This window comes from Mustelus asterias, chromosome 1, assembly GCF_964213995.1.
Source record: "Mustelus asterias chromosome 1, sMusAst1.hap1.1, whole genome shotgun sequence".
Lineage (NCBI taxonomy): Eukaryota > Metazoa > Chordata > Chondrichthyes > Carcharhiniformes > Triakidae > Mustelus > Mustelus asterias.
This window is the reverse complement of record NC_135801.1, coordinates 46,174,954-46,202,671: the sequence shown is the minus strand read 5'-3', so window position 1 is coordinate 46,202,671 and position 27,718 is coordinate 46,174,954.

Below are 27,718 nucleotides of genomic sequence, written 5' to 3'. Positions count from 1 at the left end.
GTTTGCACATTCTCCTCGTGTTTGCGTGGGTTTCCTCCGGGTGCTCCGGTTTCCTCCCACAGTCCAAAGATGTGCGGGTTAGGTTGATTGGCCAGGTTAAAATTGCCCCTGAGATGCGTAGGTTAGAGGGATTAGCGGGTAAATATGTGGGGGTAGGGCCTGGGTGGGATTGTGGTCGGTGCAGACTCGATGGGCCGAATGGCCTCCTTCTGCACTGTAGGGTTTCTATGATTTCTATGACGGTGGACAGAGTACCCTTCGTCGTCCAGTACTTCCCCGGAGTGAAGAAGCTACGGCATCTCCTCCGGAGCCTTCAACATGTCATTGATGAAGACAAACATCTCGCCAAGGCCATCCCCACACCCCCACTTCTTGTCTTCAAACAACTGCACAACCTCAAACAGACCATTGTCCGCAGCAAACTACCCAGCCTTCAGGAGAACAGTGACCACGACACCACACAACCCTGCCACAGCAACCTCTGCAAGACGTCCCGGATCATCGACACAGATGCCATCATCTCACGTGAGAACACCATTCACCAGGTACACGGTACATACTCTTGCAACTCGGCCAACGTTGTCTACCTGATACGCTGCAGGAAAGGATGTCCCGAGGCATGGTACATTGGGAAAACCATGCAGATGCTGCGACAACGGATGAATGAACACCGCTCGACAATCACCAGGCAAGACTGTTCTCTTCCTGTTGGGGAGCACTTCAGCGGTCATGGGCATTCGACCTCTGATATTCGGGTAAGCGTTCTCCAAGGCGGCCTTCACGACACACGACGGCGCAGAGTCGCTGAGCAGAGACTGATAGCCAAGTTCCGCACACACGAGGACGGCCTCAACCGGGATATTGGGTTCATGTCACACTATTTGTAATCCCCACAGCCTGCCTGGACCTGCAGAGTTTCACTGGCTGTCCTGTCTGGAGACAATACACATCTTTTTAGCCTGTCTTGAAGCTCTCTCCACTCACATTGTTTTGTTTCTTAAAGACTTGATTAGCTGTAAGTATTCGCATTCCAACCATTATTCATGTAAATTGAGTCTGTGTCTTTATATGCTCTGTTTGTGAACAGAATTCCCACTCACCTGAAGGAGGGGCTTGGGGCTCCGAAAGCTTGTGTGGCTTTTGCTACCAAATAAACTTGTTGGACTTTAACCTGGTGTTGTTAAACTTCTTACTGTGTTTACCCCAGTCCAACGCCAACGTCTCCACATCTCAACCTAACTATCAGATCACAGCTTTCCTGATGTTTTATTTCAGATTATATCCAATTCTCTTGGTCCCTTCTTTCCTGCTCCTCGTTACTCCCAAATACAACTTTTACAAACTATAAAGCACAGAAATTACTTCTGAGACGACAAGTGATAAAATTATTAAATACTTACCCGACCTTTCTACCTATCATAGAAATCATAGAAACCCTACAGTACAGAAAGAGGCCATTCGGCCCATCGAGTCTGCACCGACCACAATCCCACCCAGGCCCTACCCCCTTATCCCTCCATATTTTACCCGCTAATCCCTCTAATCTACGCATCCCAGGACACTAAGGGGCAATTTTAGCATGGCCAATCAACCTAACCCGCACATCTTTGGACTGTGGGAGGAAACCGGAGCACCCGGAGGAAACCCACGCAGACACGAGGAGAATGTGCAAACTCCACACAGACAGCACATTCTCCTCGTGACCTACCATCAGCTCTTTCCCTTGTGTCCTCTGCGACTGGAGCAGTGCAAGACAACACCTTGCTTTTTCCACCTCACAGTGCCCTTTTTTTGGTTAGAGGAGGAGGGAGGGAAGAAAAACACAAATGTAGTGTTTCGGACTTAACCATTCCTTGACACCAGATCTTCCGTTTCCCACTTCTCGGTAGATGGTGTTGGGCTGACTTCTCCCAGAATGCTCCAGTAAAGTCACTCTGTCACCTCTACTGGCGTGGTAGAGGTGGTAACCAGGCTAACACTGCAAGGGTGGCATCCACAGTGGAAAGTCTGGGTCAGGGATCTGTCCTCATGGGTGACAGAATGCAACGCCATCCGGGAGACACAACTGGGGCTCTCGCAGGGATTCTGGAGACATGGCAGGCTCTGGCTGTGGGCCTCGACAACTTAGCCTAGTCTCACAGGGCTAATTCTGAGGGGATCCAGAGCTTGGCTCACTCAGAATATCGTAGCGAAGGAGTTCCAGAGTTTGCCCCAATCTCAGAGGGCCAGCGTTGAGGGATCACAGACCATGGAGACACATCTGGGCCTACGGGACTGGTAGAGCCAGGTGATGCTGAGGCTTGTGGAGCTCAGTCCAGCTGCCCTAACATCCCATGGAGTGTCCCCAGGGCGTATGGGACACTCCGAGGGAGGAGGAAAGGCTAGAGTCCTTGCCGGGGCCTTCCACCCTTGAGACTCCAGACTCCACCAGACCTTCCAAATACCCCCTTCCTCACACCAGGGCATCTCAGGGCCAGCCAGATGGGTGACATAGAAACATCAGTGTCATCCACAAGTCGGTCAGGGTCCTCCAGGTCTCAGCCACACAGGGTACACCCGCCAAGGGCATCACAGGCAGATCACAGCTGGGCTCCTCCACCTCCAATGTGCATCCTGAGGGAGCACCTGAACGAATCAGTAGGGTCACGAAGAGGGCATGGGTGAAGGTCAGCAGTAGTCAATCTTGTTGACTAATCAAATAAACTAAATCAAATTAGCTCAGGTAAAATTTAAAAAGGGCAGCCCTCAAAAATGGAACCGCCTGAAACTGAAAACAAATCAGGGAGGAAACTTAAAAATATCAAACCAAAATGTGATCAAAGGGATCAATATTACACAGTAAGATGTCTAACAACACCAGGTTAAAGTCCAACAGGTTTATTTGGTAGCAAACGCCACTAGCTTTCGGAGCGTGCTGCTCCTTAGTCAGGTGGAGTGGGAGATCTGCTCACAAACAGGGCATACAGAGACACAAACTCAATTTCCAGAATAATGATTGGAATGCGAGTCTTTACAGCTAATCAAGTCTTAAAGGTACAGACAATGTGAGTGGAGGTAGCATTAAGCACAGGTTAAAGAGATGAGTATTGTCTCCAGACAGGACAGCGAGTGAGATTCTGCAAGTCCAGGAGGCAAGCTGTGGGGGTTACTGATAGTGTGACATAAACCCGAGATCCCGGTTGTGGCCGTCCTCATGTGTGCGGAACTTGGCTATCAGTTTCTGCTCAGCGACTCTGCGCTGTCGTGTGTCGTGAAGGCCGCCTTGCAGAATGCTTACCCGAAGATCAGAGGTCGAATGCCCGTGACCGCTGAAGTGCTCCCCAACAGGAAGAGACAGTGATTGTCGAGCGGTGTTCATTCATCCGTTGTCGTAGTGTCTGCATGGTTTCCCCAATTTACCATGCCTCGGGACATCCTTTCCTGCAGCGTATCAGGTAGACAACGTTGGCCGAGTTGCAAGAGTATGTACTGTGTACCTAATGGATGGTGTTCTCACGTGAGATGATGGCAATCGTGTCGATGATCCGGGACGTCTTGCAGAGGTTACGGTGGCAGGGTTGTGTGGTGTCATGGTCACTGTTCCCCTGAAGGCTGGGTAGTTTGCTGTGGACAATGGTCTGTTTGAGGTTGTGCGGTTGTTTGAAGGCAAGAAGTGGGGGTGTGGGGATGGCCTTGGCGAGATGTTCGTCTTCATCAATGACATGTTGAAGGCTCCGGAGGAGATGTTGTAGCTTCTCCACTCCGGGGAAGTACTGGACGACGAAGGGAACTCTGTCCACCGTGTCCCGTGTTTGTCTTCTGAGGAGGTCGGTGTGGTTTATCGCTGTGGCGCATCAGAACTGTCGATCGATGAGTCGAGCGCCATATCCTGTTCTTATGAGGGCATCTTTCAGCGTCTGGAGGTGTCTGTTGCGATCCTCCTCATCCGAGCAGATCCTATGTATACGGAGGGCTTGTCCGTAGGGGATGGCTTCTTTAACGTGTTCAGGGTGGAAGTTGGAGAAGTGGAGCATCGTGAGGTTATCCGTGGGCTTGCGGCACAGTGAGGTGCTGAGGTGATCGTCCTTAATGGAGATGCGTGTGTCCAAGAATGCAACTGATTCCGGGGAGTAGTCCATGGTGAGTCTGATGGTTGGGATGGAACTTGTTGATGACATCATAGAGTTGTTTCAGTGATTGTTCACCATGACTCCAAAGGAAAAAAATGTCATCGATGTATCTAGTGTATAGCATTGGTTGAAGGTCCTGTACGGTGAAGAAGTCTTGTTCGAACCGGTGCATTAAGATGTTGGCATATTGAGGTGTGAATTTGGTCCCCATGGCTGTTCCGTGTATCTGGATGAAGAACTGGTTGTTGAAGGTGAAGACATTGTGGTCCAGGATGAAGCGGATGAGTTGTAAAATTGCATCTGGAAACTGGCAGTTGTCGGTGTTGAGTACTGAGGCAGTTGCAGCAATGCCATCATCGGGGGGGGATGCTGCTCGAGAGTGCCGAGACGTCCAATGTGACGAGGAGCGCTCCTGGTTCAACTGCTCCATGTGTGCTGAGTTTCTGTAGGAAGTCTGTAGTGTCGCGACAAAAGATGGGGGTTCTTTGTACAATGTGTTTCAGGATGCCCTCGACATAGCCGGAGAGGTTCTTGCACAGGGTCCCTTGCCCGATACGCTGGGATGGTCAGGTGTGTTTGCCTTGTGTATCTTCAGGAGGCAGTAGAGATCTCCAACGTGTGGAGTACGTGGGATGAGAGCACGGAGGGTGTTCTGAAGGTCCAGATCAAAGGTCTTGATCAGAGTGTTGAGTTGACGGGTGTGTTCTTTGGTCGGATCTGCGGGTAACTGTCTGTAGTGTTCCTCGTTGTTGAGTTGTCGGTACACTTCTTTGCAGTAATCCGTTCTGTTCAGTATGACGATGGCCCCTCCTTTGTTTGCTGGTTTGATGACAATATTGCGGTTGGTCTTGAGAGCGCGGATGGCGTGGCGTTGCGTTGTGCTTGGGTGATGTTTGGGGCTGTCTTGTGAGTGCGGCTGATGAATTTGGTGTTGACGCACCTCCTGATGGTTTGGGCATACATGTCAAGTCGAGGGCAGCGGCCTTCCGGAGAATGTCTTCATTTTCAACAACCAGATCTTCATCCAGATACACGGAACAGCCATGGGGATCAAATTCACACCTCAATATGCCAACATCTTAATGCACAGGTTCGAACAAGACTTCTTCACCGCACAGGACCTTCAACCAATGCTATACACTAGATACATCGATGACATTTTCTTCCTTTGGACTCATGGTGAACAATCACCGAAACAACTATATGATGACATCAACAAGTTCCATCCCACCATCAGACTCACCATGGACTACTCTCCGGAATCGGTTGCATTCTTGGATACATGCATCTCCATTAAGGACGGTCACCTCAGCAAGCCCATGGATAACCTCACGATGCTCCACTTCTCCAGCTTCCACCCTAAACACGTTAAAAGAAGCCATCACCTACGGACAAGCCCTCCGTATACACAGGATCTGCTTGGATGAGGAGGATTGCAACAGACACCTCCAGACGCTGAAAGATGCCCTCATAAGAATAGGATATGGCGCTCGACTCATCGATCGACAGTTCCGATGCGCCACAGCGAAAAACCGCACCGACCTCCTCAGAAGACAAACATGGGACACAGTGGACAGAGTACCCTTCGTTGTCCAGTACTTCCCTGGAGCGGAGAAGCTACGACATCTCCTCCGGAGCCTTCAACATGTCATTGATGAAGACGAACATCTCGCCAAGGCCATCCCCACACCCCCACTTCTTGCCTTCAAACAACCGCACAACCTCAAACAGACCATTGTCCGCAGCAAACTACCCAGCCTTCAGGAGAACAGTGACCACGACACCACACAACCCTGCCACCGTAACCTCTGCAAGACGTGCCGGATCATCGACACGGATGCCATCATCTCACGTGAGAACACCATCCACCAGGTACACAGTACATACTCTTGCAATTCGGCCAACGTTGTCTACCTGATACGCTGCAGGAAAGGATGTCTCGAGGCATGGTACATTGGGGAAACTATGCAGATGCTACAACAACGGATGAACACACACCGCTCGACAATCACCAGGCAAGACTGTTCTCTTCCTGTTGGGGAGCACTTCAGCGGTCACGGGCATTCGACCTCTGATCGTCGGGTAAGTGTTCTCCAAGGCGGCCTTCACGACACATGACAACGCAGAGTCGCTGTGCAGAGATTGATAGCCAAGTTCCGCATACATGAGGACGGCCTCAACCGGGATCTTGGGTTCATGTCACACTATCTGTAACCCCCACAACTTTCCTCGACTTGCAAAATCTCACTAGCTGTCCTGTCTGGAGACAATACACATCTCTTTAACCTGTGCTTAACGCTCTTTCCACTCACATTGTCTGTACCTTTAAAACTTGATTAGCTGTAAAGACTTGCATTCCAATCATTATTCTGTAAATTGAGTTTGTGTCTCTGTATGCCCTGTTTGTGAGCAGATCTCCCACTCCACCTGACAAAGGAGCAGCACGCTCCGAAAGCTAGTGGCGTTTGCTACCAGATAAACCAGTTGGACTTCAACCTGGTGTCGTTAGACTTCTTACTGTGTTTACCCCAGTCCAATGCCGGCATCTCCACATCAATATTATACCCCAGCCCCTGTGGTGCTCAATGAGTGTGCATGACCTCAACAGTGCCCTCGGACACAGCATGCTCACTCTCCAGGGACACCTGGCTGTGAATGTAGCCGCGGTAGAGGTACAGATGGTCGGGTAACCCCCTCGGTCGCCTGCACCTGTTGATGGCAAGATTTGTCAGGCCCAGGAGCAGGTTCACATTGAGGTCCTCCGCCTTCACAACAGGTGGGGTCAGCAGTAGTTACCCCTCACCCCCCCCCCCGCCGCAACAACACAGCTGAGCGTACCACAATCCCATGCATTGAGGCGCAGTCTCCTGTGCTGCGCAATACTGGCCCCTCAACCAAAAGTTGCAGACTGCTTGCCCTGCTTTCCCCAGCATCCACCGGACCCTTTGTCAGACACCACCCCCTGGCATCTGCCCCCCCCCCCCCCACCCCACCCTAACCCCTGGCCCACACACCTGTGGTCAAAACCCTTACTCTTACATGGGCCCAGGTGTCAGTGTGCAGTCGGAGAACAGGTAGGAGCAGACCTATGTGGCACCAACTAGGCAGCAACTAGGTGCATTGTACTCCAATTAACGCAGCCCTTGCTGCCCTGCCAGACCCTCACCAATCGCCGCCTGTCCTGGATCCTCATCCGGCACCTCCTCCACATCCTTCAGATGGCGATCCTCCTCCATGTGGTCTCCTTGCTGCTCTGCTATATCGTACAGAATGCAGCACACAATGATGATGCAGGAGGCCTGCTCAGGGCCGTTTTGGAGGGCACCCCCCCCTCAGAGCAGTCCAGGGACTGGAACCACATCGCTCAAATGGACCAGGTGGCACCATGGGCCTCATTTATAATGGGTCTCTGCCTTGGTCACAGGCCTCCATACTGGCGTCATCAGCCATGACCTCGGTGGGTAGGCTTTGTCCCCCATGAGCCATCCCGGCAGCCTGGGCTGGTCTTCAAATAGCCCAGGGATGTCCGAATGTCTCAGCACAGTTTTAATGGATATTCCCTGGGTGCTGTGTATACACCATCATAATGGTCAGCCTGTGGTCAGATGATCTGCATGTTTAGTGAGAGGAAGCCCTTCCCATTGATAAAGTGGTTGTCCCTCACCTTGCGGGGACAGCAGGGCTATGTGCATCTCATCCACAGCTCCCTGCACATGGGGCATTCCAGCGATGGCAACGAAGCCTGCAGCCTGGGCCTCCTGCTGTGCCTGGCCAAAACCAAAGTTGATGTACTGGCCTGTCGAGGCATACAAGCCATCTGTGACCTGGCGCACAAGCCATCCGTGACCTGGTGCACACGCATGTGCACAGAGGCTTGTGATATGCCACAGATGTCCCCAGTGGGTGCCTGGAACAATCCAATGGCATAGAAGTTCAGGGCCGACGTCACCTTGAATTCCATTGGGAGCAGGTGCCCTCCCCTGAGGTGCCAGGATCTGACACAGATACCACTCCATCTCCTTGTGCAGGCGGAGCCAGGACCGGCACATGGCCTCAGGCCATGGATCTCCTTGTACTGAGAAGTCTTTATCTCCGCATCCTCCTTGTGGGCGACTACACTCCTACTTCCTGGGCTTCACCGGCAACCCCTTGCTTTCCTTCTGCAGGTTCTACCACAGACTGGTCTTGCAGTGGCCATCCGACTCCCCCCACCTCCTGCTCTGCCGCCTCCTCCCTCCTCAGCGGTTGCCACCATGATGGCCAGCTCCAGAACTATTAGTTCAAAATCCATCTGCACGGTGGGGGTTTCAGAGAGAGAAAGTGATTAGATAGATAGATGCATGTCTTTGCTTTTTACTATCCAGGTACCACCCACTGTCCCATTCCCTTATTTAGGGCCAGTGTTCCCACTTGTGGATGCTGGCAACACAACACAATCTGGGGTGCCATGTGTCACCTGTTTAGGTTGCCTGACATTGGCATCGTGGCCATGGCAGGCAGGGAAAGCATATATGTTGGAGTGTGGGCGTGGCCATTGTGCGCCCTTGAGCCACTGCCATGGGTGCTACTACAGCATTCCCTTCCAGGCACGTGTTGTAGGTCTGGCACATGGGGTAGGCACAGTAAGAAGTTTAACAACACCAGGTTAAAGTCCAACAGGTTTATTTGGTAGCAAAAGCCACAAGCTTTCGGAGCCTTCAGCCCCTTCTCCAGGTGAGTGGGAGCATGGGGTAGGGACGCCTCCTGATTATCACAATGTGAGTTTCCATTTACTGCAGAGTACATGCACTTTGAGTTGCTGAGTTAACATGAATGCCCCTGCTTGGAGCACCAGCTGCCTGACTTGATCAGCCCTCAAGCAGCACATGGTGCCATTTCCCCCGCCCCCCCCCCTCCCTAAATCCCCAACACTCAGTACAGTCCCTCATCACACCATACAGCCAGAACAATGGAACAATGGAAACAGCAGCCCCACCAGCACTCAGTAAAGTACCCCAACCCACCCCACAGAGACAACAATGGAACATCCCTGGGCCTGGTGAAGCACCTCCAGTACTCAATGGACTTGCCCACCCCACTCAGAAAGTTTCCAGCCCCTGCCTCCAATCTCATCTGCACTCCAGGGGCTGCAGCTCCATAACACTTACCTCCTTGCTCCTCTTCAGCGCTGCCCTGCCAGGTCCTGACTTTTATGGAGTATATGTAAATGCCGCCGGTGTCACATCATGTCAGAGAGGGTGGAGACACAAGTGGGCAGGGTGAAAATTCAGTCACGGTCCTGGTAATCAAAGTAAAGGTGTGGTAATGCATGTAAATCACTGCTACTCTGATTTTCAGCGCGAATCAGTTCACACTGAAAAACTTAGGCTGGGTGACTCACGGAGAACTGACCACCCAGTGGGAAGTCCGCGAAATGACTGCTTACTGATGTGTCCCGACCTGCTGCGCTGCTCGAGCATTTGTTTTCAAAGTTATTGCCTTTGGGTCGTTGGTAAAAAATATTGATTTGATGGCCAAAGTGCTTTTCTCAAGGAGTTAACGATGTAGTGTTGCTTTTCAAAATGATTCTCAGAATATTCTATTTTCCTTTGAGATATTGCTTAAATGGTCAAAGTGGTTATCTCAACAAGTTAAACAGTAATATTTTCAAAAAATACTAAAATATTGTTATAACCACGTTGAGAATAACTGCAGCATCAATAAAAATGCTCACCTCATTGAACATACAAAAACTACAGCACAAACAGGCCCTTCGGCCCACAAGTTGTGCCGAACACATCCCTACCTTCTAGACCTACCTATAACCCTCCATCCTATTAAGCTCCATGTACTCATCCGGGAGACTCTTAAAAGACCCTATTGAGTTTGCCTCCACCACCACTGACGGCAGCCGATTCCACTCGCCCACCACCCTCTGTGTGAAAAACTTACCCCGAACATCTCCCCTGTACCTACCCCCCAGCACCTTAAACCTGTGTCCTCTCGTAGCAGACATTTCCACCCTGGGAAAAAGCCTCCGAGAGTCCACCTGATCTATGCCTCTCAACATCTTATACACCTCTATTAGGTCTCCTCTCATCCTTCGTCTCTCCAAGGAGAAAAGACCGAGCTGCCTCAGCCTATCCTCATAAGGCATGCCACTCAATCCAGGCAACATCCTTGTAAATCTCCTCTGCACCCTTTCAATCTTTTCCACATCCTTCCGATAGTGAGGCGACCAGAACTGAACACAATACTCCAAGTGGGGTCTGACGAGGGTCTTATATAGTTGCATCATTATCCCCGGACTCCTAAACTCAATCCCTCGATTGATAAAGGCCAGCACACCATACGCCTTCTTAACCACCTCCTCCACCTGCGGGGCCGATTTTAGAGTCCTATAGATCTGGATCCCAAGGTCCTTCTGATCCTCTACAGTACTAAGAGTCTTTCCCTTTATATTGTACTCCTTCATCCCATTTGACCTACCAAAATGGACCACGATGCATTTATCTGGGTTGAAGTCCATCTGCCACTTGTCCGCCCAGTCATGCATCCTATCTATGTCCCTCTAACTTCTGACATCCCTCCAGACTATCCACAACCCCACTAACCTTCGTGTCATCGGCAAACATACCAACCCATCCCTCTGCATCCTCATCCAGGTCATTTATGAAAATGACAAACAGCAAGGGTCCCAGAACAGATCCCTGGGGCACACCACTGGTGACTGACCTCCATTTAGAAAAAGACCTATCTATACCCACTCTCTGCCTCCTTTGGGTAAGCCAGTTCTGGATCCACCGGGCAGCATATTGGCCAAAATAAAATCAATGCTTTTCATGAGAGCAAAATTTTCTCAGAATGTTTTTTTAAAAATCCTCATTAAAAAAAATATTACCTCATTAAAAATGCATAACTCATTGAGAAAAGCACTTTGCCCGTGAAATTATTTTAGGGTGGCACAGTGATTAGCTGTGCTGCCTCACAGCACCAGGGATTCGGGTTCAATTCCAGCCTTGAGTGACTGTGGAGTTTGCACATTCTCCGTTTCTGCGTGGGTTTCCTCCAGGTGCTCCGGTTTCCTCCCACAGTCCAATGATGTTAGGTTGATTGGTGATGCGAAATTACGCTTTAATGTTAGAGAGATTAGCAGGGTAAATATGTGGGGTTAGGGCCCGGGTGGGATTGTTGTAGTTTCAGGCTCGATGGGTTGAATGGCCTCCTTCTTTACTGTATGATTCTATGATTCACTGATGACTGCACCATTTTCCGTATCATTCGCAACCCCTCAGATTCTGAAGCAGTCCATGTCCAAATGCAGCAAGGCCTAAACTATATCCAGACTTGGGCTGACAAGTAGCAAATACCATTCCATAGAACAAGAGAACGGTTACAGCTCAAAAGGAGGCCATTTGGCCCATCTTGTCCATGCCAGCCCAAGGATACCCAGGCATCCTTTCTAAACCTTCTTATACTTGGTCCATTGTCCTGTAGCTTACAGCACCTAAAGTGCAGTACCTTTTAAAAGAGTTCAGGGTCTCTGCCTCCACTACCAACCCAGGCAGCGAATTATGGCCATTACACCTTCTGCCACTTATCTTCAATCTATAGCCCCTGATTCTAGAATTTTCTGCCAAGGGAAACAATTTTAACCGGTCCACTCTATCTCTTCTCATCATAATTTAGTACACCTAAATCAAGTGACCCTCAGCCTTCTTTCTTCCAAGGAAAATAACCCCAACCTATCCAATCACTCCTCATTAGTTACACTTTTCCAGCCTTGGCAACATTCTGCACTCTCTCCAGAGCAACTACATCCGTCCTGTAATGTGGTGACCGGAACTGCACGCAATACTCCAGTTGTAGCCTCACCAGTGTTTTATACAGTTCCAACATTACTTTTATATTCTATACCTCTGCCAATGAAGGAGAGCATTCCATATGCCTTCTTTACAACTTTGTCGACTTGAACTGGTGCCTTTAGGGTAGGGCCAGATCTTGTACGCCAAGATTTCTCACATTTATCTACACATCTTAGTAAATTATTTTTTATTTAATATTCCCTGTAATTGACCTGCCTAAGTTCACATTTTTCTACGTTAAAAACCATCTGTCACTTTACTGCCCACTCTACCATCCCATTGATATTATTTTGTAGATTATAGCTATCCTCTGCACAATCCACTACCCAGCCAATGTGTTATCTACAAATTTCCCAATCGTGCCCTCCATGTTCATGTCCAAATCGTTAATATATAACACAAACAGTAAGGGTCTGAATACTGAGCTTTGTGGAACACTACTTGAAACACCTTTCCATTTGCATGGGCATCTGTCGACCATTACCCTTTATTTCCCGTTACTAAGCTAACTTTTTATCCATTTTGCCATATTACCTTGTAACCCATTCACGCCACACAAGGACCAGGCAATTAACATCTCCAACAAAACCGATCTGACTATTGCCCTTGACATTCAATGGCATTACTATTGCTGAATCCCCACTATCAACATTTATAGGGTTACCCTATAAATACTGTGGCTACTAGAGCAGGTCAAAGGCTAGGGATGCTGCAGCCTGTCCCTATCTATGTGGTACAAGTTAGGAATGTAATGGAATACTCTCCATTTTCCTTGATGAGTACAGCCCCAACAACACTCAAGAAGCTTGACACCATCCAGGACAAAGCAGCCAGTTTGAATGCTAGCCCTTCCACAAAAATTCAATCCCTCCACCTCCAACAAACAGTGGCAGCCATGTGTACCATCTACAAGATGCACTACAGCAACTCACCAAGGTTCCTTATACAGCACCTTCCAAACACACAATCGTTACCATCTAGTTGGACAGGAGCAGCAGGTAGCTGGGAACATCACCTGGAATTAAACCCCCCCCTCCGCCCAAGTCACTCACCATTCTGACTTGGAAATATATCACTGTTTCTTCACTGTTACTGAGTCAAATTCCTTGAACTCCCTCTCTAACAGCATTGTGGGTACACCTACATCTCAGGGACTGCAGCAGTTCAAGAAGGCAGCTTACCACCTCCTTCTGAAGGGCAACTATGGATGGACAATAAATGTTGGTCTAGCCCGCAATGACCACATCCCATAAATGAATCAAAAAATCTCTCAATAGTGTGATGGCACCAACTAGCAGAGCAATTCTCTATTTAAAAATCATATCTCAGTTTTAGGAGAGACACCCGATGATCAAAAGGAGATTTTAAAAGTGATAAAAATTCAAATGTTCCCAATGTTTAAAAGAAAAGATTTCGACTGGCGATAATCCTGTAATGGGAGAGGAGGATCAATCGATTAAAGGTTGGCCGATAACAAAATCAAGCCTGCGCTGTGCTGGCCCAGGGAGGAACAGGACTGCACCACCATCAAGGGATAGATAGGCATGACAGAAAAAAGTGAGGACACACAAAACCATTATCCATCTCACCAGATTTATGTGAGTTGTATCTCTTCTATCTTCATGCCCCTTCCATACGCTAAAGCCATTTCCCTTTTCTTGTAGGCACAGCAAGGGAATAGCCAGAGCCAACTGCAAGCAGGGATGAAGAAAGCAACCCAGAGAGCAGCTCTGAGAATTTCTCAGACGTGTACATGGAAAAAGCATTGCAGCTTTCAGCCGCACCCTCCAGCAGCGCAGAGGCACACACCTCAGTAGGTCTTAGTAATAGAGGCTTCGGGGTCACAAACTAGCAAACACCTCATTTTTCTGATCCACAGCAGGCAGAAGCAGGGAAATCCCAGGGCTCTGGCGCTCAGAGGATGCTGGATGCCAGGACTCTGACCCCAAATTAGATGTCGTGCCTCGGACTCAGTAGTCCTGCAGTTGCTGGAGTTCCAGAGGTAGAATGGGGAACACCAGGAAGGGATGTCTGCATCATTCCTCAGATTGCAGGGCCAACTGGAGGGTCCCAATGTCTTCTGTCTGAGGAGATTGTGTCAACATTCCAAGGGAGCTAGCTCGAAGGAGCCAGGTCAATGCTTCAAAGGTAGTGGCCGCAGTGGGGACCTTGGTGCATGACTTCTATCCTGCCGTGGTCAGTTCTGCACTAGTGGAGGGTACAACCTCCATGGTGCAGGGCATCGACTCCATGGTGCAGTATGTGAACTTCAAGTTGCAGACATTTGTGCGCAATGAGTGCCAGTGCTAGAAAACAGCAGGGCTTGCGGACCTCACTCCAGCTGCTCTTCTTTTCCAAGGAGCAAGCCAGGGCCCTCAGCACCCATAGGGAGGATGAGGGGTTGGTCCATAACCCGAGACCTACCATCCAGCAATTTTGGGAGTGTCCAGGACATCTAACTCCCATCCACTTCTGTGACAATTCCAGCTCCAGCCTTGCACAACGAAGGTGGTGCATCCGCACCATAGTGCATATCTCAATGAGCATTTTGGCTGACTCCACAGTTGCGTCAAAAGTGGCTATGACTGCCATTGTCGGTTTTGCCAAAACGTTGATACTGCGGCAAAGTGCAGATCTCAATGAGTCAAGTGTTTTGATCTTCTCCACAATAGTTTCCCCAAGTGGCTTGCACTGCCATTCAGTTGTTTTTCGCAAAACGTTGGTATTAGGGCTAGTTTCCAAAATAGCATGCACTTCCATTGAGTCATTTTTGCCCAAAAGACGATACTGCGGCAAACTGCATATCTCAATGAGTGAAGCAGTTTGACGACTCCACACTGGTTTGCAAAGAGGCTCTCACTGCCATTGAGTCGCTTTTGCCAAAAAGCCAATATTTTGGCAAAGTGCATACCTGAATGAGCTAAGCATTTTGACTGACTCCATACTTGTATCCAAAGTGGGAATCACTGTGATTCACAGTCCAAGGATATGCGGGTTAGGTTGATTGGCCATGATAAATTGCCCCTTAGTGTCAGAGGGATTAGGAGGACGAATACGTGGGGTTATGGGTGGGTGGGATTGAAGTTGGTGCAGGCTCGATGAACTGAATGGCCTCCTTCTGCACTGTGGGGATTCTATGATTCTAAGATTGAGTCGCTTTTGCCAAAAAGGGGATATTGCGGCAAAGTGCATATCTTATTGACTTAAACATTTCAACTAACTCCATAGTAGTTTCCAAAGTGGCACACGCTGCCATTGACTCCTTTTTGCCAAACAACTGATATTTCAGCAAAGTGCATACCTCAATAAATTTAGCATTTTGACTGACTCCACACTTGTATGCAAAGTGGCTCTCACTGCCATTCAGTCGTTTTGGCCAAAATGTTGATATAATGGCAACGTGCATATCTCAATGAGTTAAGCATTTTCTCCTGCTCCACACTAATTTCCAAAGTGGTTCTCACTGCCTTTGAGTCATTTTGGCCAAAAGGCCCATATTGCAGCAAAGTGCACATCTCTAGGAAGTGACAAAGATGATTGATGAGGGTGGGGCAGTAGATGTTATCTACCTGGATTTCAGTAAGGCCTTTGACAAAGTTCCTCATGGCAGACTGGTGCAGAAGGTGAAGTCTCATGCGATCAGAGGTGAGCCGGCAAGATGGATACCGAACTGGCTCAGTCATAGAAGACAGAAAGTCGCAGTGGAAGGGTGCATTTCTGAATGGAGGGCTGTGACTAGTGGCGTTCCTCAGGTTCGATCAGTAAACTGGTTCGATCAGTAAATTTGCATACGACACAAAGGTTGGTGGATTTGCGGAAAGCGATGAACATAGAACATAGAAAGCCACAGCACAAACAGGCCCTTCGGCCCACAAGTTGCGCTGATCATATCCCTACCTCTAGGCCTATCTATAGCCCTCAATCCCATTAAATCCCATGTACTCATCCAGAAGTCTCTTAAAAGACCCCAACGAGTTTGCCTCCACCACCACCGACGTCAGCCGATTCCACTCACCCACCACCCTCTGAGTGAAAAACTTACCCCTGACATCTCCTCTGTACCTACCCCCCAGCACCTTAAACCTGTGTCCTCTCGTAGCAACCATTTCAGCCCTTGGAAATAGCCTCTGAGAGTCTACCCTATCCAGACCTCTCAACATCTTGTAAACCTCTATCAGGTCACCTCTCAACCTTCGTCTCTCCAGGGAGAAGAGACCAAGCTCCCTCAACCTATCCTCATAAGGCATGCCCCCCAATCCAGGCAACATCCTTGTAAATCTCCTCTGCACCCTTTCAATGGCTTCAACATCTTTCCTGTAATGAGGTGACCAGAACTGCGCGCAGTACTCCAAGTGGGGTCTAACCAGGGTCCTATAAAGCTGCAGCATTATCTCCCGACTCCTAAACTCAATCCCTCGATTAATGAAGGCTAGTACGCCGTACGCCTTCTTGACCGCATCCTCCACCTGCGAGGCCGATTTAAGAGTCCTATGGACCCGGACCCCAAGGTCCTTCTGATCCTCTACACTGCTAAGAATGGTACCCTTCATATTATACTGCTGCTTCATCCCATTGGATCTGCCAAAATGGATCACTACACACTTATCCGGGTTGAAGTCCATCTGCCACTTCTCCGCCCAGTCTTGCATTCTATCTATGTCTCGCTGCAACTTCTGACATCCCTCCAAACTATCCACAACACCACCTACCTTGGTGTCGTCAGCAAACTTACCAACCCATCCCTCCACTTCCTCATCCAGGTCATTTATGAAAATGACAAACAGCAAGGGTCCCAGAACAGATCCCTGGGGCACTCCACTGGTCACTGACCTCCATGCAGAGAAAGACCCCTCCACAGCCACTCTCTGCCTTCTGCAGGCAAGCCAGTTCTGGATCCACAAGGCAACAGCCCCTTGGATCCCATGCCCTCTCACTTTCTCAAGAAGTCTTGCATGGGGGACCTTATCGAATGCCTTGCTGAAGTCCATATAGACCACATCCACCGCTCTTCCTTCGTCAATGTGTTTGGTCACATTTTCAAAGAACTCAACCAGGCTCGTAAGGCACGACCTGCCCTTGACAAAGCCGTGCTGACTACTTTTGATCATACTAAACTTCTCGAGATGATCATAAATCCTGTCTCTCAGGATCCTCTCCATCAACTTACCAACCACTGAGGTTAGACTCACCGGTCGGTAATTTCCCGGGCTGTCCCTGTTCCCTTTCTTGAATATAGGGACCACATCTGCAATCCTCCAATCCTCCGGAACCTCTCCCGTCTCCATCGACGATGCAAAGATCATCGCCAAAGGCTCCGCAATCTCCTCCCTCGCCTCCTACAGTAACCTGGGGTACATCCCATCCGGTCCCGGCGACTTACCAACCTTGATGCCATTCAATAGTTCCAACACATCCTCTTTCTTTATGTCCACATGCTCGATCCTTTCTGTCCACCGCAAACCAGCAGTACAACCACCCAGATCCCTTTCCACCGTGAATACCGAGGTAAAGTATTCATTAAGCACCTCCGCCATTTCTAACGGTTCCGCACAAACCTTTCCCCCTTCACCTTTTAAGGGTCCTATGCCTTCACATCTCATCCTTTTACTCTTGACATATTTGTAGTAAGCCTTGGGATTCTCCTTAATCTTACCCGCCAAGGTCTTCTCATGACCCCTTCTCGCTCTCCTAATTTCCTTCTTAAGCTCCTTCCTACATCCCGTATACTCCTCTAAATCCTTAACACCTCCTAGCTCTCTGAACCTTCTGTACGCCTCTCTTTTCTTATTCACCAGGTTCATCACAACCTTCGTGCACCACGGTTCCCGTACCCTACCAACACCCCCCTGTCTCATCGGAACGTTGTCATGCAGAGCTCCAGACAAACATTCCTTGAAAATCCTCCACTTTCCTTCGGTACTTTTCCCCAAGAATGCCTCCTTCCAATTTACCCGTCTAATTTCCTCCCTGATGACACTGTATTTCCCTTTACTCCAGAGAAACACTTTCCTAGCCTGCCTGATCCTATCTCTTTCCAATGCTATCGTGAAGGAGATAGAGGATCATCAGAGGATACAGATCGGTTGGAGACTTGGGCGGAGAGATGGCAGATGGAGTTTAATCCAGCCAAATGTGAGGTAATGCACTTTGGAAGGTCGAATACAGACAGGAAAGATACAGTAAATGGCAGAACCCTTGAGAGTATTGATAGGCAGAGGGATCTGTACATGTACACAGGTCACTGAAAGTGGCAACGCATGTGGAGAAGGTAGTCAAGGCGGCATACGGCATGCTTGCCTTCATCGGCTGGGGAATTGAGTTTAAAAATTGACAAGACATGTTGCAGCTTTTATAGAACCTTAGTTAGGCCGCACTTGGAAAATAGTCTTCAATTCCGGTCGCCACACTACCAGAAGGATGTGGAGGCTTTGGAGAGGATACAGAAGAGGTTTACCAGAATGTTGCCAGGTCTGGAGGTATTAGCTATGAGGAGACGTTGGAGAAACTCGGTTTGTTCTCACTGGAATGACAGAGGTTGAGGGGTGACCTGACAGAGCTTTACAAGATTAAGAGTGGCATGGACAGAATGGATAGTTAGATGGTCTTTCATAGGGTAGAAAAGCCAAGTACAGGGGGACACAGGTTTAAGGTGTGTGGGGAAAAGTTTAGAGGAGATGTGCGAAGCAAGTTTTTTTCCCCCCACAGAGGGTGGTTAATGTCTGGAACGCAGTGCCTGGTGAGGTGGTGGGAGCAGGTACGATAGTGGCATTTAAGGGGCAACTAGACAAATACATGAATAGGATGGGAATGGAAGGATACAGACTCCGTAATTGCATAGTTTTAGTTTAGGCAGGCATCATGATTGGCGCAGGCCTGGAGGGCCGAAGGGCTTGTTCCTGTGCTGTACTTATCTTTGTTCTTTGTATAGTAAGACAATTAGCAAGAAATGTTATCAATTACAAACAAAAAACAGGACACCCACAGAAATGTAGAACTCAATGAATATCTCTCGTGTGTCCCAATTAAAATCCATAGACAACAAGAAAAACCCCTTTCACAGGTTTGGAACAACATCCAATCAAGTAAGATTGTAATGTAATGGAGTCTTTTCCCTACGAGGCTGCAGTCTAAAATACTCCTGTAACTCAGGTCAGTTGAAAACAGGGACAGGATTCCAAGACCTCTGGGACTCTGGTCCAGGCCCAATAGCAGCAAATTCTTGTCTAAAGATCACCAGCAAGATCTCCAAGGCAGGTTGGCACACAAGATGTGCTTTCAACTAACTGATACAACTTGAAGAAATAGAAACTGAGAGAGAGAGACTTCTTTCCCAGCTTGCAGATCCAAACACTACCTTTCTCACTGCAGCCAAAAACAAAACTGAAAGCTAAAAAAACCCACATCGCCTGCCTGCAACAGGTTATCTCCACTCCCCAATGACATCCCCAAGACTTTGCTACAGAGAGCATAGTTTAAAAAAACCTATTAAAGGGAAACTAACATCACAACAGTATTTGGCAGCTTTTACTTCATCAATGAATTGGTTTCTGAATTGCTCTGCCATTGTAATGATGAAAGTCATCGTAGATTTAAAAAGTTGGTCTTCCTGAGCCACAATATTAATAACTTTTCAAATGCGCTTTGAGCAGATAATCAAATTCACTGAGGTATTCAAGGCACTCCCTCCCTTTCATCACACAATCATCTCAAAATGATAACCACCGGTCTGTGTTTGCCTTTTCTTTCTCTCAGCCATCCTTTGCCTCGTTTCGCTTGCGCACAAAAAAGTGTCATTTTGTCCTCCTGCTGCCTGATTCCACTCCTCATCACAGTTGATTGGTTATTTTGAAGACAGTCAGATCCCTGGCAGTTATTGGCCGAATACTTTGTCAATCAGGAACTGTCTCAGCGCCAGATTCTCCTTTGCCTCATGTTCGGTGTTTATTTGATGACGTCACTTGCAACCCCCCTCAGTGTCGGGAACACTTGACGTGCAAGACGTTGGAGGCGATTTCTTCAGAGCTGGCGGGCAAAGTGAATAAGGTGAGGGGTAGAAGCAGGCACTTGGTAGACGATACCTAAAGGTCGTTTCCATTTCTCGTCGGCAGCTAGTCAAAAAACTACTGACACAACAATTGCCGATAAATAAATCCCACCTTTACCTCTTGTGGAGTAGCAGTCCACACTTTCAAATTGTTCGTCTTCAGAATGCCCTGCGATAACGCTGACGTATCATAGGGCGACCAAAGAAAAATGAGGCCGTGGTCGAGGCTGGCATCGATTTTAGTCTTGACAAAATCCAACTGCCCCGCCCAGCCCCTACTCCGTTGCTGTAGGTGAGGAGACCCATTGGAGAAAAGTGGATTAAAGTGATGAGTGCATGGGAGAGGAGTAGATTAAATTGTTGACGAGTTTCCATGTGCGCGGCCAACCTTTAGCTCTATTGCCACATCGCGAACACAACTGAATTGAATAAAGGGTTTCGGGCCGGTTCCCGCCGGCGCGTGCTGTCCCACCGAGCACAAAACCGTTTAACTGGAAAAGAACCCCTGGCACGCAGCACTCCATGGCCCCCAGCTACTCCCGTTGCATGTGCTATCCAACACGAGTTTGTTCATGTTGGCGTCGAGTAAAGGAGGTACAGCCCTTCTTATCATTGGGTGTCGTCGATACTTCGGTGGGGTTCGTATTCTGTTCCTTTATAATGAGGTACTGTAACGAGAAAGTCAGCATCCCAGCCAGATCACAAGTTTTGGATCCAGAAATGAGCCCACAAAGGATTAGCCCGTTCAACCAATTCAACCATATCTATTTTTGAAAGCTGTAGAAAACGATTGTTCGTCGGTGCGCATTGTCCTTACATATGCCTTTTAGGAGTACCGTAAAGTAACGAACTTGGTCCCTTTTATTATGGGAAAGCAATGTTTGCAAGCATCATTAAAAAATAGTCCTTGGTAATTAAAGTTAGACCTACAAAAAGCCAGCCTTCTTTGCAGCGTCAATCTGCAACGATGAACACCTGAAATGTCCTCCTTCAAATGGTTGATGGAAACATTTATCTTTGATACCAATTTGATTTAATTAGTTGTGGGTTTTGTTGTTTATGAAAGAAGAAAGAAAGTAGTGAATGGTTATTTCAATCATGGGTTTAGAACAAAGCAGCACAGAAACAGGTCCTCAGGCCCATCAAGCCTACGCCAATTCCTAATCCTTATTTAGACCCACTACTTATTGCCCACACGCAATTACTATCCCTCTGTTTGCTCCCATTCATGTGTCTATCAAGATACGCCTTGAACATTGCTAACATGCCTGCTTCCACCACCTCCACTGGCAGTGTGTTCCAGGCAGCCACCATCCTCTACGTAAAAAGCTTTCCCTTGCATGTCATCCCTAAACTTTATCCCTCTCACCTTGAACCTGTGCCCTCTTGTAGTTGACCTTATCCGCCCTAACTATACCTCTCATAATTTTGTAGACCTCTATCAGGTCGCCTGTCAGCTTCCAGTGAAAACAATCCGAGTTTATCCTACCTCTCCTCAGACCTAAAACCCTCCAGACCAGTCATCATCCTTGTAAACCTTCTTGCACCCTCTCCAAAGCATCTCTGTCCTTCTGGTAGTGTGGTGACCAGAACTGCACGCAATTTTCCAGACGTGGCCTCACCAAAGTTCTATACAGCTGTAACATAACTTGTCAACTTTTATACTCAATGAGCTGGCCAATGAAGGCAAGCATGCTGTATATCTTCTAGACCACCTAATCCACTTGTTGCCACTTTCAGGGATCTGTGGACCTGTGTGCCCAAATCTCTATGCATGTCAATGTTCCTAAGGGTTCTGCCATATACTGTATAATTCGCACCTGAATTTGATCTTCCAAAATGCATCACTTCACGTTTGTCCTGATTAAACTCCATCTGCAATTTCTCTGCCCAATCTGCAATCTGTCCAATCCCTGTCACTATCTGCAACTCTGCCAACTTTTGTGTCATCCGCAACCTTGCTAATCAGACCACTTACATTTTCTTCCAGTTATAGAATTCCCTACAGTGCAGAAGGAGGCCATTTGGCCCATCGAGTCCACACCGACCATAATCCCACCCAGGTCCTATCCCTGTAACCCCATGCATTTACCCTTACTAGTCCCCCTGACACTAAGGGACAATTTAGCATGGCCATTCCACCTAACACACACATCTTTGGGACATGAGAGGAAACTGGAGCATCCGGAGGAAACCCACTCGGAGAACGTGCAAACTCCACACAGACAGTCACCCAAGCCGGGAATTGAACCCAGGTCCCTGGCGCTGTGAGGCAGTAGTGCTAACCACTGTGCCACCATGCTGCCCAGATGATTGATATATATTATTTATAGAATCCTACAATGCAGAAGGAGGCCATTCAGCCCATTGGGTCTGCACCACAATCCCACCCAGGCCCTATCCCCATAACCCTATGCACTTACCCTAGCTAGTTCCCCTGACACTAAGGGGCAATTTAGCATGGCCAATCCACCTAACCCACACATCTTTGAACATATTACAAGCAACAATGATCCCAGCACCGATCCCTGTGGAACACCACTAGTTACTAATCTCCATTCTGAAAAGCATCCTTCCACCGCTACTCTCTGTCTTCTCTGACCAAGCCAGGTCTGTATCCATCTAGCCAGCACACCCTGAAACTTTACCTTTTGTACCAACCTGCCATGAGGGACCTTAGAAACTAGAAGCGGAGGTAGGCCATTCGGCCCTTCGAGCTTGCTCCACTTTTATAGAACATAGAACATAGAAAGTCACAGCACAAACAGGCCCTTCGGCCCACAAGTTGCGCCGATCACATCCCCACCTCTAGGCCTATCTATAGCCCTCAATCCCATTAAATCCCATGTACTCATCCAGAAGTCTCTTAAAAGACCCCAACGAGTTTGCCTCCACCACCACCGACGTCAGCCGATTCCACTCACCCACCACCCTCTGAGTGAAAAACTTACCCCTGACATCCCCCCTGTACCTACCCCCCAGCACCTTAAACCTGTGTCCTCTCGTAGCAACCATTTCAGCCCTTGGAAATAGCCTCTGAGAGTCCACCCTATCCAGACCCCTCAACATCTTGTAAACCTCTATCAGGTCACCTCTCATCCTTCGTCTCTCCAGGGAGAAGAGACCAAGCTCCCTCAACCTATCCTCATAAGGCATGCCCCCCAATCCAGGCAACATCCTTGTAAATCTCCTCTGCACCCTTTCAATGGCTTCAACATCTTTCCTGTAATGAGGTGACCAGAACTGCGCGCAGTACTCCAAGTGGGGTCTAACCAGGGTCCTATAAAGCTGCAGCATTATCTCCCGACTCCTAAACTCAATCCCTCGATTAATGAAGGCTAGTACGCCATACGCCTTCTTGACCGCATCCTCCACCTGCGAGGCCGATTTAAGAGTCCTATGGACCCGGACCCCAAGGTCCTTCTGATCCTCTACACTGCTAAGAATGGTACCCTTCATTTTATACTGCTGCTCCATCCCATTGGATCTGCCAAAATGGATCACTACACACTTATCCGGGTTGAAGTCCATCTGCCACTTCTCCGCCCAGTCTTGCATTCTATCTATGTCTCGCTGCAACTTCTGACATCCCTCCAAACTATCCACAACACCACCTACCTTGGTGTCGTCAGCAAACTTACCAACCCATCCCTCCACTTCCTCATCCAGGTCATTTATGAAAATGACAAACAGCAAGGGTCCCAGAACAGATCCCTGGGGCACTCCACTGGTCACTGACCTCCACGCAGAGAAAGACCCCTCCACAGCCACTCTCTGCCTTCTGCAGGCAAGCCAGTTCTGGATCCACAAGGCAACAGCCCCTTGGATCCCATGCCCTCTCACTTTCTCAAGAAGTCTTGCATGGGGGACCTTATCGAACGCTTTGCTGAAGTCCATATAGACCACATCCACCGCTCTTCCTTCGTCAATGTGCTTGGTCACATTTTCAAAGAACTCAACCAGGCTCGTAAGGCACGACCTGCCCCTGACAAAGCCGTGCTGACTACTTTTGATCATACTAAACTTCTCTAGATGATCATAAATCCTGTCTCTCAGGATCCTCTCCATCAACTTACCAACCACTGAGGTTAGACTCACCGGTCGGTAATTTCCCGGGCTGTCCCTGTTCCCTTTCTTGAATATAGGGACCACATCCGCAATCCTCCAATCCTCCGGAACCTCTCCCGTCTCCATCGACGATGCAAAGATCATCGCCAAAGGCTCCGCAATCTCCTCCCTCGCCTCCCACAGTAACCTGGGGTACATCCCATCCGGTCCCGGCGACTTACCAACCTTGATGCCATTCAATAGTTCCAACACATCCTCTTTCTTTATGTCCACATGCTCGATCCTTTCTGTCCTCCGCAATCCAGCAGTACAACCACCCAGATCCCTTTCCACCGTGAATACCGAGGTAAAGTATTCATTAAGCACCTCCGCCATTTCTAACGGTTCCGCACAAACTTTTCCCCCTTCACCTTTTAAGGGTCCTATGCCTTCACATCTCATCCTTTTACTCTTGACATATTTGTAGAAAGCCTTGGGATTCTCCTTAATCTTACCCGCCAAGGTCTTCTCATGACCCCTTCTCGCTCTCCTAATTTCCTTCTTAAGCTCCTTCCTACATCGCGTATACTCCTCTAAATCCTTAACACCTCCTAGCTCTCTGAACCTTCTGTACGCCTCTCTTTTCTTATTTACCAGGTTCATCACAACCTTCGTGCACCACGGTTCCCGTACCCTACCAACACCCCCCTGTCTCATCGGAACGTTGTCATGCAGAGCTCCAGACAAACATTCCTTGAAAATCCTCCACTTTCCTTCGGTACTTTTCCCCAAGAATGCCTCCTTCCAATTTACCCGTCTAATTTCCTCCCTGATGACACTGTATTTCCCTTTACTCCAGAGAAACACTTTCCTAGCCTGCCTGACCCTATCTCTTTCCAATGCTATCGTGAAGGAGATAGAATTATGATCGCTATCCCCAAGATGCTCACCCACCGAGAGATCCTCCACCTGTCCAGGTTCATTAGCCAGCACCAGATCAAGAACAGCCTCTCCTCTAGTAGGCTTATCCACATACTGTGTCAGGAAACTCTCCTGGACACACCTAACAAACTCCTCTCCATCCAAACCCCTAGCCCTAGGGATATTCCAATCTATGTTTGGGAAATTAAAATCTCCCATCACGACAACTCTGTTATTCCTACATCTCTCCAGGATCTGTTTCCCCATCTGCTCCTCAACATCTCTGTTACTATTGGGCGGCCTATAGAAAACACCCAGCAAAGTTACCGACCCCTTCCTGTTCCTAACCTCCACCCACAGAGATTCCGTAGTCAGTCCCTCCACGGCGTCCACCTTCTCTACAGCCGTGACACTATCCCTGATCAACAGTGCCACTCCCCCCCCTCTCTTGCCTCCCTCCCTGTCCTTCCTGAAACATCTAAAACCCGGCACCTGAAGCACCCAGTCCTGTCCCTGAGACATCCAAGTCTCCGTAATGGCCACCACATCACAATTCGAAGCAGCAATCCACGCTCCAAGCTCATCCACTTTATTCACTACACTCCTGGCATTAAAATAGACACATCTCAGACCTTCAGCCTGAGCACTTCCCTTCTCCCTCACTCGTCTAACCTCCCTCTTACCCTGTCTACATTCCTTATCTATTTGCGAGCTAACCTCCTCGCTCTCAGTCCCCTCATTTCGATTCCCTCCCCCCAACCTTTCTAGTTTAAAGTCTCACCAGTAGCCTTAGCCAACCTTCCCGCCAGGATATTGGTCCCCCTGGGATTCAAGTGCCACCCGTCTTTTTTAAACAGGTCACACCTGCCCCTAAAGAGGTCCCAATGATCCAAGTACCCAAATCCTTGTCCCTTGCTCCAGTCCCTCAGCCACGCATTAATTCTCCACCGATTCCTGTTCTCACTCTCCCGCGGCACAGGCAGCAATCCCGAGATTACTACCTTTGCATTCCTCTTTCTCAGCTGTCTACCCAACTCCCTATATTCTCTTTTCATGACCCCTTCCCTCTTCCTACCTATGTCAGCAGTACCTATATGCATCACGACCTTGGGCTCCTCTCCCTCCCCCTTCAGGATTTCTGGGACTCGACCAGAGACATCCCGGACCCCTGCACCAGGGAGGCAAACCACCATCCGAGAGTCCCGTCTGTGTCCGCAAAAACGCCTATCTGACCCTCTCACCGTAGAGTCCCCAATTAGCACTACCCTCCTTTCCTTACCCCTTTGCACTACTGGGCCAGGCTCAGCTCCAGAGACACTGCCACCGCTGCTTCCCCCAGGTGGGCTGTCCACCCCAGTAGTACTCAGACAGGAGTACTTATTATTAAGGGGCACATCCACCGGGGTGCTCACCATCACCCGAGCTTTCTCCTTCCTCACTGTTACCCAGTTACCCTCCTCCCGTGGTCCCGGTGTGACCACCTGCCGATAGCTCCTGTCAATGACCTCCTCACTATCCCTAACCCGGCGAAGGTCCTCGAGCTGCAATTCCAGTTCCCTAACATGGTCCCTTAGGAACCGCAGCTCAACACACCCAGCACAGATATGGTCGTCCGGGAGGCTAGGAGCCTCCAGGACCTCCCACATCCTACATTGGGAACAACATACTGGCCTGACAGTCATAATTGCCCTTTTAAACACAGGGAAAAAAGTGAATGAAGATTATTCCTCTCTGTTCCAAATTATTTCTACCAAGGTACCCGGAGAAAAGTAACTTATAAATAAACTTTTTAAAAAATAAGAAACTCACCCCTGCTCGCCCTTTCTGCCTAAGCCCGATGAGCCAAAGCCCCTCAGTTCTCACTCAGCTCCGTCTCACTCCGCTGCCCGCTCCCAACGCTGCCCGCTAGATAGTGGGACCTGCCTTTTAAACCTCCTGTGCACTAAAAAAAAAACTCAAGAGACCCTTCCCAGTAAACCCCGCGGCCACTGCCGGTTGCGCGCCAAAATTTAAAACTAAATTAAATAAATAAATAACACCCGCGGAAAAGTACTTAAAACTAATTCTTACCCCAAAAATCCTGTCACCAGTCACAGCTCTGCCTTTCTCCACAGCAACAAGAGGACTAACCTCCCAACTAACTGACTTATATAGAACTTTTGACCCTTCCCAGTAAACCCCGCGGCCACTGCCGGTTGCGCGCCAAAATTTAAAACTAAATTAAATAAATAAATAACACCCGCGGAAAAGTACTTAAAACTAATTCTTACCCCAAAAATCCTGTCACCAGTCACAGCTCTGCCTTTCTCCACAGCAACAAGAGGACTAACCTCCCAACTAACTGACTTATATAGAACTTTTGACCCTTCCCAGTAAACCCCGCGGCCACTGCCGGTTGCGCGCCAAAATTTAAAACTAAATTAAATAAATAAATAACACCCGCGGAAAAGTACTTAAAACTAATTCTTACCCCAAAAATCCTGTCACCAGTCACAGCTCTGCCTTTCTCCACAGCAACAAGAGGACTAACCTCCCAACTAACTGACTTATATAGAACTTTTGACCCTTCCCAGTAAACCCCGCGGCCACTGCCGGTTGCGCGCCAAAATTTAAAACTAAATTAAATAAATAAATAACACCCGCGGAAAAGTACTTAAAACTAATTCTTACCCCAAAAATCCTGTCACCAGTCACAGCTCTGCCTTTCTCCACAGCAACAATTTGATCATGGCTGATCATTAAATTCAATATCC